General features: G+C 49.9%; 1 protein-coding gene across 38 annotated transcripts in view; it reads left to right on the plus strand.

The window, feature by feature from the left end:
- The window catches only part of GPHN (gephyrin), a 2,801,546-nt gene that overhangs the window by 1,108,669 nt on the left and 1,677,430 nt on the right, over positions 1 to 15,447 (plus strand). The window lies entirely within an intron of this gene.

Genomic DNA, 15,447 nt, shown 5'->3' on the forward strand with positions numbered 1-15,447 from the left:
CCCACACCACAGCCTACAGCGCCCAGCACCCCTCCTCCCGCTACGGACAAGCTGGACACTCAGGTGGATACAGATGAGGAGGAGGACCCTGACACGCCGTTGTCAGCGAGGGCCTTTCACGACCGGCTTGCAGGTTTGGCAGAATATCTGGGCCTGCCTCATCCTGAGGTAGAGCAGCCCGAGGAGGGGATCGGGGCAGAGGTCCTTTCCCTAAGACTCCCTTCCAAGATGGGTATCCCGATGCAGAAGAATGTCGTCGCTCTGGCAAAGAAGGGATGGCTCAAGCCACACTCGACCCAGCCTGTCAATCGATGCCAAGTATAGACAGATGGAGGGGGATACACTCTTGCTATCAACGCACCCCCAGCCGCATTCTTCGGTGATCGCTGCAACGTCATTATACTCTAAGCCTCAGTCATCCTCAGCCACCTCGTCCTCAGTGCTGCTAGAAAAGTAGTAGAAGATCTTGGAGGCAAATGGGAAGAAGCTGTACTCCAACGCCTCCCTGACCTGCGTCAGGCCAACGCAGATGCCATGCTGGCTGCCGCTAACTGAGGTTGTGACGTGAAATAGCGGATTTCCTTTAGGAACTCCTGGTGCAGACCCAGGCACGCTTTAAGGTGGGTCTAGGAAAATCCAGGCTGGTAGCGCAGGACATCATGGTGTCCATAGTAGCCCACATCGACACCTCTTGCCGGGCCATCTGCATCGCCACGGACATGAGAAGGACAGCCTGCGTTCAGGCTACTAAGTTCAAGCCCAATGTCCAGGATCGCATATTGGACCTCCCTTTCGAGGGTAGTGACCTCCTCCACTATACCATCTAAGAGGAATTGGATAAGAAGACCAGCTTGCGAACAGCAAAGTCTTTATCTAACCTTTATGAAGGCCACGCCCAAGGCGTACACCCAGTCGCATCAACGCTTCGAGGGATTCCAGGAATGGAGGTCGAGACAACCTGACCGCTCGCTGAGACAGCACCAGCGCAAACAACAAAAGGATGGGGGGGGGGGACAAGGTCTTCTTCCAGTCTTCCTCCTCCTCAGCAGCATCCTCGGAGAGTAAAAAGGCATGACGCGTCCCTCCGGGTCCACGTGACTCACCCGGCATTTCTAACTAAGGTACCCTCCGCTTTCCATCTGAACGAGGAAATAGTCTTACCACATTCTTCGCTGACCCCAAGGATGAGGCTCAGAGGGTCTTGCACTGTCTGTATGTCAGACGCGCTCAGAAAGTCTATCTGGATAGGACTAAGGGCTTCCGCAAGTTGGATGCACTTTTTATCACCTTTGGGGGCTCCAGAACCGGTTATCAGGCATCCAAGGCTTCCATTGCAAGGTGGATGGTTATGGCCATCAGAGAAGCCTATGAAGGGCAGCACAACCCGCTGCTGGCCAACATGCACTCTCATGCGGTCAGAGCCAAGGCCACGGCCATCGCATTCCAGAGGCAGGTTCCGTGGCAGGTCATAAGCAAGGCAGCCACTTCGGCCACCCCTTCGGCTTTCTGCAAGCATTACTGTTTGGACGCTTGCTCTAAGTCAGACGCGGCCTTCGTACAGGCAGTTCTAAGGAACTTGTTTTCTTAAGGAGGGTCTCCTCTCCACCCTGCGGCTACAATCAGTTGTAATCGCCCATGCAGTAGGGAGGAAAGGGGACGGGACGTAATGCCCTTTCCTCCATACTTCCCACCATCCTCCCCACTAATAGTACTGGTGTCATTAGGCAATGTTTAATATTGTCGATGCGTCAATGGGGACTGCGAAGTGGCGCCAGTGGGCAGAGTCAGGGTAGCGCGTGCTCCCAGGGCCACACCCCTGCACGCCTCTAAATTTAAAGGGGAAGATGGTTTTTCTGTTGAAAAAGGTTCCGTCTCCCGTCCCTGGGAAGGGACACCCATGCAGTATGGAGGAAAGGGCGTAAAGGACTAAGAGTAAGTTATTCACTACGGGGAGTAACTTGTAATTTTTACTATGTTTTTTATCCAACCACAGTAAACGGAAAAGAAACAATGGAAAATAAGTGAATTTTGCTGTTAATCATAAGACATTTATAAATGTGCAAACATCTCTTGATTGTATTGTGCTAACTCAATGTGATACATACAATTTGTATTATGGATCATTTGTCACAGATGGTCATTAGCCATATGCTTAAATTGCCAGCATATTGCTTAATATAGACCATTCATCTGTAGGGCAAAAGGACCCCCCTAAGAACAAAGCAAAGAAGTATAGTGTATTTAAAATAGGGCAGGCCTGTCACACAGGGAGTGGTTTTCTCTTCTCCCTTGCAAGCGATGATGGTTGGTTGGCTTGATGTTGTGGCAGTCTCCTGAATTGAGTTGCCGGGTACTAGAAACATAGTGATGCATTGCATGGACCTGCTCTCCTAGTCATGAGGCAGTTTAATGTGACCTGCACCTCTGATATAATGGTGATCTACATAAAAACATGGTCTGGAGGATGGTCCCTCGGCATCTCGCTGCCACAAGGACTAAAAACATAGACTGAAATGCATTAAATAGCCTCACTGCCCTATTTGCATTAACTATGTTATGTATCTTCTGTTGTGTACAGTACATATACAGCTGTATTGAAAGTGCCTCATGATTGCAGATTGGGAAAACGTGCTTCTGTTGGTTGACCCTTCATAGACCTAGCATTATCAGTCACCAAGCTCAACTGACAAGTGTAAATTGATGTAATTGTATTGTTCTTCAGTGACTTTGAACTATTTAGAAAATATAGAAAACACTCCTTTTGAATGGGAATGTGAACATAATTTAAATTTGGCTGATTAGCCTTTGTTTTGCTATCTCTTACTAGGACTGAGGTGTAGCAACTACATATATGTTTATTGGAGTGGAAATCAGAGGCTTAAGACCATGCAACTATAGAACATGGGACTGTTCTGTGTTACTTTGTGGAATTTGTAAGACCATCAAAGTAAACTAAAGCTTTTTCCTAACGGAAGAACCCTCAAATGTCTGTGGCGCATATATACATTTCCACTTGTTTGCCTCACAAATTTTCGCTCATTTGTCTCCCAAAAGATCACTCATTTAACTCCCAAACAATTGCTTATTTGGTTCCTGACATAGCGCTTCTTCAATGCTGAAACTGTTTCTTGTTTGGCTCCCAAACAGTCCCTGGTTTCGAGGGATTCTGCTCGCAACTGTTTTTCATTATAGTTAATTACATCATGTTTTCGAACTCTTGTTATGGAAGGAAGAACTTGTTACCAGTAGCCTTAAGTAATCCAAACTGGATTAAACTGGATTCAGAATGAGTCTACTCTTGAAGGCGGCAGTAGATGGAAATGCTGCAGGCGAGCTTGTTACAAGGTATTGCCTTTTGGTTTAAGAATTTGTAGGTAAGCGCTCACATGTTACTTTATATAGCACCACATTTCCAGTACTCCATCGTCCTGCTGTCAAAGCTGCCCAACTGTTTGGGATAGCCTGCACTGGAGCTAGATGGGGAAAAAGCTTCTTCAAAAGAAGGTGCTGTCACTTTAAGGATTTTAGAATGGGACTAGGTATGCACGAGGATCCCTCTGCCCACCACAAACCGACTCCTTCCGATTCCTGTGTTACCACCTATGAGGTTGGACATGGGCAGAGCTTCTACGTGTGCCTCCTGTTTTCCCTCTCCTATCCTTCCTGTAGGCCATATTTTTCAGTTTCATTGGAAATACATTTTGCCTTCTACTACATGCATGCCACTGACGACAAGGTTGAAGTGATGCATTGGATGCAGTACGCATCACCTGTGTCGGGAACTTCCACTCGGTGAGTTCCTTTCAGTTCTGTGTCGAAATAAAAGCAGGTTGATAAGAACACACTTAGGCTTCTTGCTGACGAAGTGTCCAGTTCCACAAGCCACCGTGGAGGAACAGAAGACGTTTAATTTTAGCAGTAAGAGGGAATAGGGCCCAGGCATCACATTTCGGTACCAGTGTTAAGGTCACCATCTCCTACAGACCCAAGGGACCTTCCACTGCACGTTCAGGAGCCACACCGGACGTATGCACTCGCAAGTACCTCTTGGTGGGAAAGCATCAGGTCACAAGTCTTTGCCTTCTGTACAGGATTACTTTTTCACTCTTGACAAGGTTTAAAAGGTACCGGAGAGGAGTGTTTCAGCCTCAGCACTGTCCCAAGCAGGCAAAGATCCCTTTAAAGAGTGAAAGATCGCCAAGACTGTGGAGTCTAACCCTCTTCACTTGGAGGTTTGCGTCTAGCTCTACCAGATTCCTGATACTGCTAAACTAGCACTTGGAGTTCCTAAACCGGTTACCTCGGTACCAGCAAACCAAAAGCACAGCAAAACCTCTTTGGATTTCCATAAGAGCAAGAACCACATTCCGCACTGGCTTAGGTAACCAGTGCAGCTACTCATCATAAGAAGCATAAACGATAGCACAGACATTCTTCACATCATAGGAGTCTGCGTAACTCTCCATCAGAACCTATTCCAGTCTCTCATTCCAAGACTGATTGTTTTCATCCATCGTATTCCATCCAAATACTTAACAGTTCCACCTCAGGAACCTTTTGGTACTCCTGTGCGGGAGGAAAGAGCTCCTATTCTTCAATGTTCACCCAAACAGGTTTTTTTCCTCTGTCTCCCTGCCTTCGGTAACGATTTTCTTACAAACCTTCAGGCACATAGACCTGTGGTTTTTAAATGTGTACCATAATACTGTTAATAAGTCTTCGGCAACTTCTTTGCCCAGAGCTGAATTACCAACTTAGATAGATGCTTCTATAGCTCCTATGGCATCTTTAATGTCAAAAGCTATGCAGACAATGGCTTTATTACCTCCTGAGAAGCCTGCCTCTTATGGCCTTTTTTCAAGACTTTCTACTCTCTCATCAGATAAACCTCTCTTAGTAATGGAGACTTCATTAATGCAGCAAGCCTTCATTCTTCAGAACCTATTATTTCCAAATCCTTGGACTCTAAATCTAAAGCTCCTAAGCATGAGACTTTTATCATCATGGGAAATTTGCTCAAACAGTCAGTGGTTGTCTCTGAAGCCCTTACTAAGGTCAATGGCCTTATTCAGAATCTGGCTTCTGTCCTGGACAAAGATTCCAAGTTGTGGGAATCTCAGGGCAAATAGGTCTATCAGAATGCCACTCTTTCATTGAGACAAATAAATGCGCATCTGTACTGGCGGCATACAACTTGCAAGACTGGGAATCTTTGGAAAAGTTTGAGATCTGCTTTCTGGTGATGCTCAAGAAGACTTTTTCTTCTGATTGTCTGAAAGCAAAGAAGCAGCTTTAAAGTAGTTGCAGGCCAATAAAGACCTCACTCATGCCACCTCCAGGGCTATGATCTCTTCTGTTTGTATGGGGGCGCACCTTTTCACTTTATGCTGATATCCAGGAGAAGGTGATGGTTTTATCCCTTCCATGGTTGAGTTAATTCAAGCATGCAAGACTTTTTTATTGCAAATGTATTAAGTGGTATTTCTGTACTAGCCAGGTTCAGATTTTAACCCTCAGCATCTTTTAGAGCTTTTAACATGACAATATGCGAAGGGCAGGTCTTCTTTCTCCTCTTCATCTTCTACCTTTGCTAAAAAGAAGAGTAGAATTTTCTGAAGACCAAGGCAGCAGTCTCCTCAACCACCAGCCAGGACTCTTCCCCAAAACTGTCTTGACTCCAAAGTGGAGGTGCATGTTCTTCCATTCTTTACGAAGCATCACGCATCCCTAGCAGGAGGAAAGCTTTCCTCCTTTTACAAAACCTGAACATCAAACTGTATCCCTGAGTAGTTTCCATCATCGGGGAAGGTTTGGGCTTAAACATTCCACTTTTATCCCATCATCTCCACCGAAAATGTGAGATCTTCAAAGCAATAGATGGATCCAGAGAGTGAAAAAGGACAGGCATTATGCTCTTGTGCTGAAGAAGACAGATGGAACCAGACCAATTCTAGACATCTCAGAATTCAACAAGGTCCTTCTTCTGTTACTAATTTTGGAGGCTCTTCAGGAGGCGGATTGGTTAACATCTTCCAGACATTTATTTCCACATCCTTGTACACCCTCTTCTCAAAAGACCCACAGCTGACCCTTCTTGCCCAGCAAACTATCGCCCTATCTCTGAGTCCCTTCCTGGGAAAACTCCTTGAAAAGCTTGCCATCTCGCAGCTTAACCTTCACTCTGATTCTGTTGGCTGTCTCCATGACGATCAGTCTGGCTTCAGAGCTGCCAGAAGCACAGAAACTGCTCTCCTGAACATCCGTGAAGATCTGCTCTCCAACCTTGACTCTAACATCCCCTCTGTCGTCATCCTACTCAATCTCTCTTCTGCCTGCCCCATGGTCAACCATACCATCCTGCTCAACAGTCTCCGTGATAACCTGGGTATCACTGATCAGGCTCTGTCCTGGCTGACCTCTTTCCTCTCTGATTAACCCTCCCAGGTCCAACTTGGGTCCTTCCTTTCTCCATCTCTCTCTCTCTCTCTACCTGTGGTGTTCCCCAGGGGTCTAACCTTTCACCCTGGCTTTTCAACCAATACCTGGCAACTCTCGGCCATCGCATTGCCATTTTCTGCTCCAATTTTCAGTGCTGGCTGATGACACTCAACTCATTTTCAGGCTTCCCTCGGCCACCTCTTCTCCTTCTCTCATCTCTGATTGCCTGTCTTCTATTCAGGAGTGGTGTACCGCTAATGATCTCTATCTGAATGCCAGCAAGACTGAGATCCTCCTCCTCAGCACGCCCTCACCCTCCTTTCCCATCACCCTCTGGCAGGCCTCCCTTGGCCCTACCCCCACCTGCGAGGCTAAGAACCTCTGGGTCATCTTCGACTCCACGCTTTCCTTTTCTGCCCACATCTCCGATGTCTCTAAAAAGTGAAACTTCCAACTGCACCTCCTCAGAGGTATTCTGCCTTTCCTCTCCTTCCCCCAAAAGCTCATTGTATCTCGAGCCATGGTTCTCTCTAGTTTGGATTACTGCAACAGCCTCTTTCTAAATCTACCTGCTTCTACTCTCTGCCCCTTTGCAACTTATCCAGAACAGGACTGCAAGACTTGTCCTTGGCCTCAAGCCCTGGGATCGTATCTCTCCAGCCCTGAAATCTCTTCATTGGCTCCCAGTGGCTGCAATTGAATTCAAGTCCCTTTGCATTGTCCACAAGGCTTCCTAGGTCCAAAATACCTTTAACTTTCTCTCTGTAAACACCTTCCCTCTCGAGCTCATTGTTCATACGCCTCCAACTCCCTCAGGGTCAGTCATTTCTCAAAGAAACAAGCTGGGGGTAGATATGTCTTCGGCTGGGGCCTCCCTCTTCGCAGGCCACCCTGCCACTCTCAAACTTGAGAACCATCTCCGGTTCCGGAAGCAACTCAAGATCTTCCGCTTTGCTTCTGCCTTCGCTTCTCTTCTTCCCTGTTGATCTGTTCTGCTTCGGCATCAAGCACCTGGTTACCCTCTGATTTCGGGCCCAGGCACTTGCTCACCCTGCCACGCACCCGCACTGCCTCCTGACAACCCTTGTACTTGGGTCTGTATCTGTAACCCTACAGTCTCACCCTTTTTTGTGCACTTATCAGGCACCCTATGTCTGCACCTTAAACATAGCACTTGCCGCTGGCTGCACTACCACTTTGTTGTTATTACTTACCCTTGCATAGCACTTTACACTTTTTCCCCATCCCCCTGCACGTTCCCCTTCCCTCTTCCCTGCACTTTCTCAATGTTACTGGGCCTAGTAAGATCGCTGTTTTTGTTCTCCCTTGTCTCGTCGCGCTCTGAAACACTTGTGTATGTCGCGATACAAATGAAAATATCAATATTAATATCCTCATCAGTAATTGAACACCATCGATACCTTAGTCACTCTGGATGGTCAACTCTACTAGTACAGGTGAATCAGTTCAAATGTGGCCCCCAAGGTGATAACGAAAAGTACTTTTGGTGGTAGCTGCATATCTTCGGCTCCTGAAGATTCACATTTACTCCTACCGGGGCGATTGTTTGATCAAGGATTCCTCTCGGGAGGAAATCTAAACAGCCTTGTAGTCATGTGAAATACTCTGTACGATCTTGGGTTTTCGATCAACACAAAAGGTTTTCTTGTCCCAGCCCAGAAGATCTTGTTACAGGGATGGTCCTAGTCCCCTCTCTAAGTAAATCTTTCCCCTCTGCCGACAGAGTTGCGTCTTTGAAACAAAGTATTCACCATTTTGCCATTAGAAAGTCAACTTCGAGGGGATTGGGTCCTCCGACGTATTCCATATCTATGACATGTAATCACCACAGCTGTGCTGCTTCGGAAACTTTTTTCTGCGTCCTGCGTCGATGACGTCGATGCGCCGTCGTCGAGGACCTCCTCCGACGTCCGACGTCATCAGTAGGACGCACGACGCCCGTAGCCCCAGTTCCGTTTTTTCCGCGAACGTGTTGCTTCGTGAATCTCGGTTAATGCCTCGACTCTTTGGAGTTCTGTTCTTCTCGGTTCTTCGAACCTGTTTGTTTTGTGAAAATCCTTTGTGTGAAGATGTCTTCTACTTCGTCTTCGACCCCGCGTCCAGGCTTCAAGAAGTGCGGGGAGTGTGGGTCCAAGATGTCGGTGACGGACTCGCACAACGCCTGCCTCTGGTGCCTCGGGGAGGCCCACGACACGGATGACTGTATCCACTGCCAGTCGCTCACGTCCAAAGCCTTATGCGAACGTAAGAAGAAGTTGTCGGTAGGTCGGGTGTCCAAGCCCCGGAAGTCGAGGTCTGCGGGGCTTTCGACGGATGATTCGAGGGGTGACTCTCCGCATCATCGTCGGAAGTCTCGTGGGTCTCCTTCTAGGAGTCGGTCTCGCCACTCCTCAGCCTCTTCGAGGCATTCTCGGAAGCGCCGACACCGGTCGTCTTCCAGGTCCTCTTCGGAGGACTCTGCCCGGCACGTCGCTTATCCCACCAGCCGTGCGACGCCGGAGGAATGGGCTTCCTTCGGGAAGAAAATGCTGGCGATTCTTGAGTCGCAGGGTACTAAGCTGTCCGTGCCCCCGAGTGGGGTCGGTCGTGAGAGGTCGAGAGACACCGCTCGCAAGAGTGGTCGGCACGAGTCACGGGAGAGGTCCCGTTCGGACAAGGAGACTCGTTCTCGTCGTACCCATTCCAGGTCCCGGTTCTCGACGCGTTCGAGACCGTGTGCACCTGTGAGGTCTTCGAGGAAGACATCGACGTCTGAGGCATCGAGGGCGTCGACAGGCTTTCTCGAGGCTCCGGCTCAGAGGAAGTCGTCGAAGTCGTCGACGCTCAGGTCGTCGAAGGACACGCTCGGGGCTCCGGCTTCGAGGGCTGTATCGACGCCGCCGATGCTGGCGGCGCTGCATCTGACGTCGATGCCGATTTCCTCGACGCCGATCCTCTTGGCGCCAAGGCCTGTTCTCTCGACGCCGGCGCCGATTCGCTCGACGCCTTTCGTGTCGGAGGTACCCCGTGGCACGGGGGAACCCCCTAGGAAGGCTCTGGTTAGGAGCAAGCACTCTCGGGTGCCTTCTTTTCGCCACCTGGAATATATTTCAGAGGCGGATGAGGATTCTGATGGCCTGGTTCCTAGTCAGGTTCCAGATGAAATTGTCTCGGGCCATAGTCAGTTTGACGATTTGAGGCAGTCACTGCATGATGCCAGTGGACTGGACAACTCTCCGGAGGTGGAGTTTTGGAGGCCTGAGCCTGGCTCTCATGCCGATTCCTCGTACCGGCGCCTTATGGCTAGGGTTTCTGAGTACTTGGGATGGTCTGCTCCCCCAGGGGAGTTTGTGCAGGATGATCTAACGAACATCCTTGATGTTGGTCCCCCAACTGACCCGGTACTGCCGTTCCATATGGCTTTACAGAGAAGGGTGGCGGCGGCTTGGTCTGCTCCGGAGAGTCTCCCGGCGGTGGGCAGATCCTTGTCGCGAAAATACCGTCCAGCCAGTAGCGACCCCTGCTACTTGACCAGGCACCCCACTCCGGAGAGTTTGGTGGTGCAGGCGGCCACGGCCCCGGCAAAGCAGGCGTCGTACCCTACCATCCCTCCTGATAGGGACGACAAACGTTTTGATGGCTGGGCGAAGAAAGTGTTTTCTTCTGGTGGTATAGCGCTTCAGGCGGCCAACTCCATTTGTGCCTTGTCTCGTTTCACACACACTCTGTGGAACTGTGTTGCGTTAGCGGCTGAACATATTCCCGAAGGGGACGAACGGGATGGTTTCCTTGCTTTGGTCCAGGATGGTAAGGATGCCATGTGCGAGTCCGTTCAGTCGGGTTTGGACTTAGCTGAATGTGTCAGTAGGTCCATGGCGGCGAGCACCGTGATACGCAGGTTTGCGTGGTTGCGGAAGTCAGGGTTTGCTCCTGATGTGCAGTCCCGGGTCCTCAACATGCCCTTTGACGGTGAACACCTTTTTGGCAGCAAGGCTGACTAGAGCCTTGAGAGGTTGCAGACCTCAAAAGCTGCAGCGAAGTCGTTGGGTGCTGCAGTTCACCAACCTCTGCCTTTTCGTCCTAGGGGACAGCAGTGGAGGGGTGGTTCCTTTCGCTATTACTGGTCCTTCAGTAAAGCGAGAGGAGCTGGCAGTCAAAGAGGCCAACACAGGGGTACCAGAGGTGGACGACAGGGTACCCGTGGTGCCAAGGCCGCTCGGGCAGTTGCCTCTTTGCCCTCAGGTAACGCCGCAGCCGCTCCCATTCAGTCATGAGGCCATGTCCCATGGTTCGCCGGATGGGGGAAGGCTGGCGCAGCATCTTGTAGAGTGGCAAGCCATTACTTCAGATGTGTGGGTTCTGGAGATCATAACCCACGGCTACTGTCTTCCTTTTCGGCACAGGCCTCGCGACAATCCACCCGGGATCCTTTTTGCAGAGTCCGGATCCGCTCCTTGCGCAGGAAATTCAAGCCCTGCTGGAGAAAGGCGCCATAGAACTGGTGCCTGTAGCGGAGAGGAACAAGGGATGGTATTCCCCTTATTTTTTGATCTCGAAGAAAGACGGGGGATTGAGACCCATCATGGACTTGCGCGGTCTGAACAAACTCCTCAGGAAGGACAAGTTCAAGATGGTTACTCTCTCTCGAGTCCTCCAGGCCCTTCAACTTCAGGACTGGTTGGTGTCACTCGACCCCAAGGATGCTTACTTCCATGTGCCGATCCATCCCAAGCACAAGAAGTACCTGAGGTTCGCGGTTGGCGACTCGCACTTTCAATTTTGGGTCCTGCCGTTCGGATTGACCTCCGCCCCGAGGGTTTTCACCAAGCTCATGGTGGTGGTGGCAGTGCATCTCAGGCAAGGGGGGATTCACGTCTACCCCTACCTGGACGATTGGTTGATCAGGGGGAGCTCTCCCGAGCAAGTCCTGAATCATCTGTCCGTCACCTGCCACTCCCTTCACAGGATGGGCTTCTCCCTCAATTTAAAGAAGTCCCATTTGACGCCAACACAGCGGCTCCAGTACATCGGAGCAGTGCTCGATACTTCCCTGGGGCAGTGTTTTCCTCCCCAGGTGAGGGCTCTTCACATTCAGCAGATGGTGCACAAGTTTCAGCATGCCCAGACGCTCCCAGCGTTCGAGTTCTTGAGGTTGCTCGGCCTCATGGCATCCTGCATTCTTCTGGTGCCAGAGGCTCGCCTGCGGATGAGATCTTTGCAGTGGGCACTCAAGACGCAATGGTCGCAGTCCTCCGGCAGGATGTCGGACCCGGTTCAGGTGCCGCCCTCGGTCGCCCGGGACCTTCTGTGGTGGGCCGTCGAAGGCAACTTGATGAAGGGGGCTCCATTTTGGCTTCCCTGGCCGGAGGTGACGATCGTGACGGATGCATCCCTCACGGGATGGGGAGCTCATGCCAACGGGCTGACAGTCAGCGGTCGTTGGTCTCGGTCGGAGTCCAGACTCCAAATCAATCTGTTGGAGCTGAGGGCCGTCAGGCTAGCCCTGAAGGCTTTTCTGCCGACTGTGCGAGGAAAGAGTGTCCTGATCCTGACGGACAACACAGTGGCCATGCACTACCTCAACAAAAAGGGGGGGGGCAGGGTCACTTCCTCTGTGCAGGGAGGCGATGCAGCTCGAGTTCTGGGCCATCCAGCAGGAAGTTTCGATCTCGGCAGTTCATCTGGCCGGAGACGAAAACGTGATGGCGGACGCTCTGAGCAGGCAGAGCGCGATCTCTCACGAGTGGGAGTTGGCCCAGGAGATTCTCCTGGAGATCTTCGCCCTTTGGGGGACCCCTCAAGTGGATCTCTCCGCCTCCAGTGTCAACCGGAAGTGCGAGAGGTTTTGCTTGCGGGAATTTCCTCCAAAAGGAGCCTTAGGAGACGCGTTCGTGGTGGAGTGGTAATTCCCGCTGCTGTACGCATTTCCTCCAGTCCCCGTCATCCCGCAAGTGCTGCGGAGGTTACGGAAGTTCGGTTCCCGGATGATCCTCATTGCTCCGGCGTGGGCTCGGAGGACGTGGTACCCGGACCTTCTCGTCCATCTGCCCTCCACGTCGTCTTCCCTACCGAGACGATCTGCTCTCAAGGGAGGGGGGTCAGGTTCTCCATCTAGAGGTCAGATCCCTCAACCTTCACGCTTGGCTTCTGAAAGGTTGAGATATAAGGATTGGGACCTCCCTGAAGACGTGATGGAGGTGTTGCTTTCGGCCCGAAGGCCAGCAACAAAGTCTCTGTACCGTTGCCGTTGGCGTAAGTTCTGCGACTGGTGCAGAGTTAGGAATGTGGATCCTTTTGCATGTGACATCCCCATGGTTCTGTCCTCTTTGCTTTCTTTGGCCCACAGGGGCTTGCAAGTGGGTACCATTAAAAGTTACCTGGCGGCGCTTTCCATCTTTAAGCGCTCGTCTGAAGAGTGTTCTTACTTTAAAATCCCTTTAATTTCACAGTTTCTGAAAGGGCTCACTAATGTGTTCCCTCCGTCACCTTTCCTGGTGCCCGGTTGGGATTTAAACCTTGTTCTTACGTTTCTTATGGGTGCTCCGTTTGAGCCTTTACATTCTTGCCCTTTGAGGCTGTTAACTCTGAAAACTGTGTTTTTAGTTGCGGTTACTTCCGCTCGCAGAGTGAGTGAGTTACAGGCACTTTCAGTTAAGCCACCTTTCACTGTATTTCACAAGGACAGGGTTGTCCTTAGAGTTCGTCCTTCTTTTCTTCCGAAGGTAGTGACGGAATTTCATTTGGCCCAGAAGGTTGTTCTTCCGGCATTCTATCCTCCTCCGCATCCTGGTAAGGAAGAGGAGAGGCTCCATAGGCTTGATCCTAGGAGAGCTTTAAGCTTTTATGTTTCACGCATGTCCCGGGTCAGAGTGGACGGTCAACTCTTTATTGGTTACGCTGGAAAGCGTTTGGGACAAGCTGTGACGAAACAGACTTTGTCTCGCTGGATTATTTTGGCCATCTCGCAGTGTTACCGCTTGGCGGGTAAGGACCCACCGGCTGGCTTGCGGGCCCATTCTACCAGGGGTATGGCTGCATCTACTGCCCTGCAGAGGGGTGTTCCTATTTGCAACATCTGTGATGCAGCCACCTGGGCTTCAGTACATACATTTGTACGTCACTATTCCCTCGATTCCATCCGAGGACAGGATCTGGCCTTTGGCAAGGCGGTCCTTTGCTCTGCTATTTGATTGGCTATTCTAAATTTTGATTCTAAATTCTTTCCCTCATCCTTGCTCTGGTACTGCTTTGGGAGTCTGTCATAGATATGGAATACGTCGGAGGACCCAATCCCCTCGAAGAACAAGTTACTTTCTTACCTGGTAACGTTCTTTCGATGGATGGTCCGACGACGTATTCCATATCGCTCCCGCCCTGCCTTCCCCGCTGCAGAATTTCTTTTGCGATTGCAGCTTACGTTCCGCAAGGCTTTGTGTCTGACTGGCAGTTGACTAATGTCACACGTTCTGGGGGAAAAAACTACAACTGAGGCTACGGGCGTCGTGCGTCCTACTTATCACATCGGATCACGTCGGACGTCGGAGGAGGTCCTCGACGACGGCGCATCGACGTCATCAACGCAGGACGCAGACGCCGAAAAAAGTTTCCAAAGCAGCACAGCTGTGGTGATCACATGTCATAGATATGTAAAACGTCGTCGGACCATCCCATCGAAAGAACGTTACCAGGTAAGAAAGTAACTTGTTCATCCGCCTGGTGGTTCCAGAGGCTTCTGGGGTTTTTGGCCATGTTCATTTTAGTTGTGCATCTTGCAAGACTCAGAATGGGGCCCTTAATGTCACATTTGCTAGTGAACTGGGACCAACTGTTGTACCCCCAGCCCAGGAAGATTACCATTACAAAGGAAATCTAGAGTTCTCTCAAGTGGTGGACTTTGGATGAGAACCTGCTCAGGGATCTCTGTTTTCTCCTCCTCTTCCTCAAATATTCTTTATAACAGAGTCCTTCCTCTCGGTGGGGAGGTCACTGTCAAAATCACCAAAATCATGGTTTGTAGAATATTCAGAATGCCTTAGTCATCCAAACATGGTCACATTTTCTTGTTTGTGAGCAGGTTACAATGTGGCGTTCCTGCAGCTGGCCATGTTTCATGGAGTAGTTCATCAAACATCATTAACTATCTATGGCAGGGGTAAACAATTCAAGTTGCAAGCTACTTGCCATGCCTACACAGTCACTCGCCCCCTGAAATATCCACATACACAAAAAAATATTTTCTCATTTGCCAAAAGTGAATTATAAGTAGTTAATGGTTTGTGGTGGGTGCACATTTTGAAGCCTGCCCTGTTGGTTATGTTCCACTTTGGGAACCTCCAAAACATGAGGGCTCTGCCACACCCAAGAAGACTACTTCTCCAGACTGAAAATGTGCTATCCAGGAGGTGGATTTCATTAATTCTTTGAATCTGTACAGTCAAGTGTCCAAGTGATCTTCCTTCCCTTATTCTAATATGCATGCAGGGCGTGCTCATGCAAGCAGAAAGCCCACTGTTTCCACAAAACATCCTCGGAATCTATTTAGCATCCAACTGCTCAATTCCTCTCAAGGGAACCCAAAATAATTGTAAAGTGCAATTGCCCAACTTAAATAACTTAAGCAGGCATTCATTTTTCTCTTAAGATGTTCAGCAAAAAAGGCCTTTCTTCTTGCCTGATAGTTAAAAATGGCCAGATGACTACAATAGGACTCCAGCACACCCCCACCGTAGTGACTCATGCTTTGGACCTGGGGCACAGTAGTTGACTCTGCATTCTAATTGTCTGGCGATGAGTTAATTTCTGATGAGGAAAACTTCACTTTCATTAGGGTGCTGAGACCCTTTGACAGGCTTGTGGCCCTAGGATTGTGTGCCATCTGGTTTGAACAATACTGTTCCACAAAAATCCTGCATTTTCGTCATATTGTGAATCAAGTGCTTGCCTTCATTTATAAAGCACTATGAGAATAAAGCCCATCTGACTAGGGTATATTTGAATGTAAAATACATT

This window comes from Ambystoma mexicanum, chromosome 14, assembly GCF_040938575.1.
Source record: "Ambystoma mexicanum isolate Mex_15411 chromosome 14, UKY_AmexF1_1, whole genome shotgun sequence".
Classification (NCBI taxonomy): Eukaryota; Metazoa; Chordata; class Amphibia; order Caudata; family Ambystomatidae; genus Ambystoma; species Ambystoma mexicanum.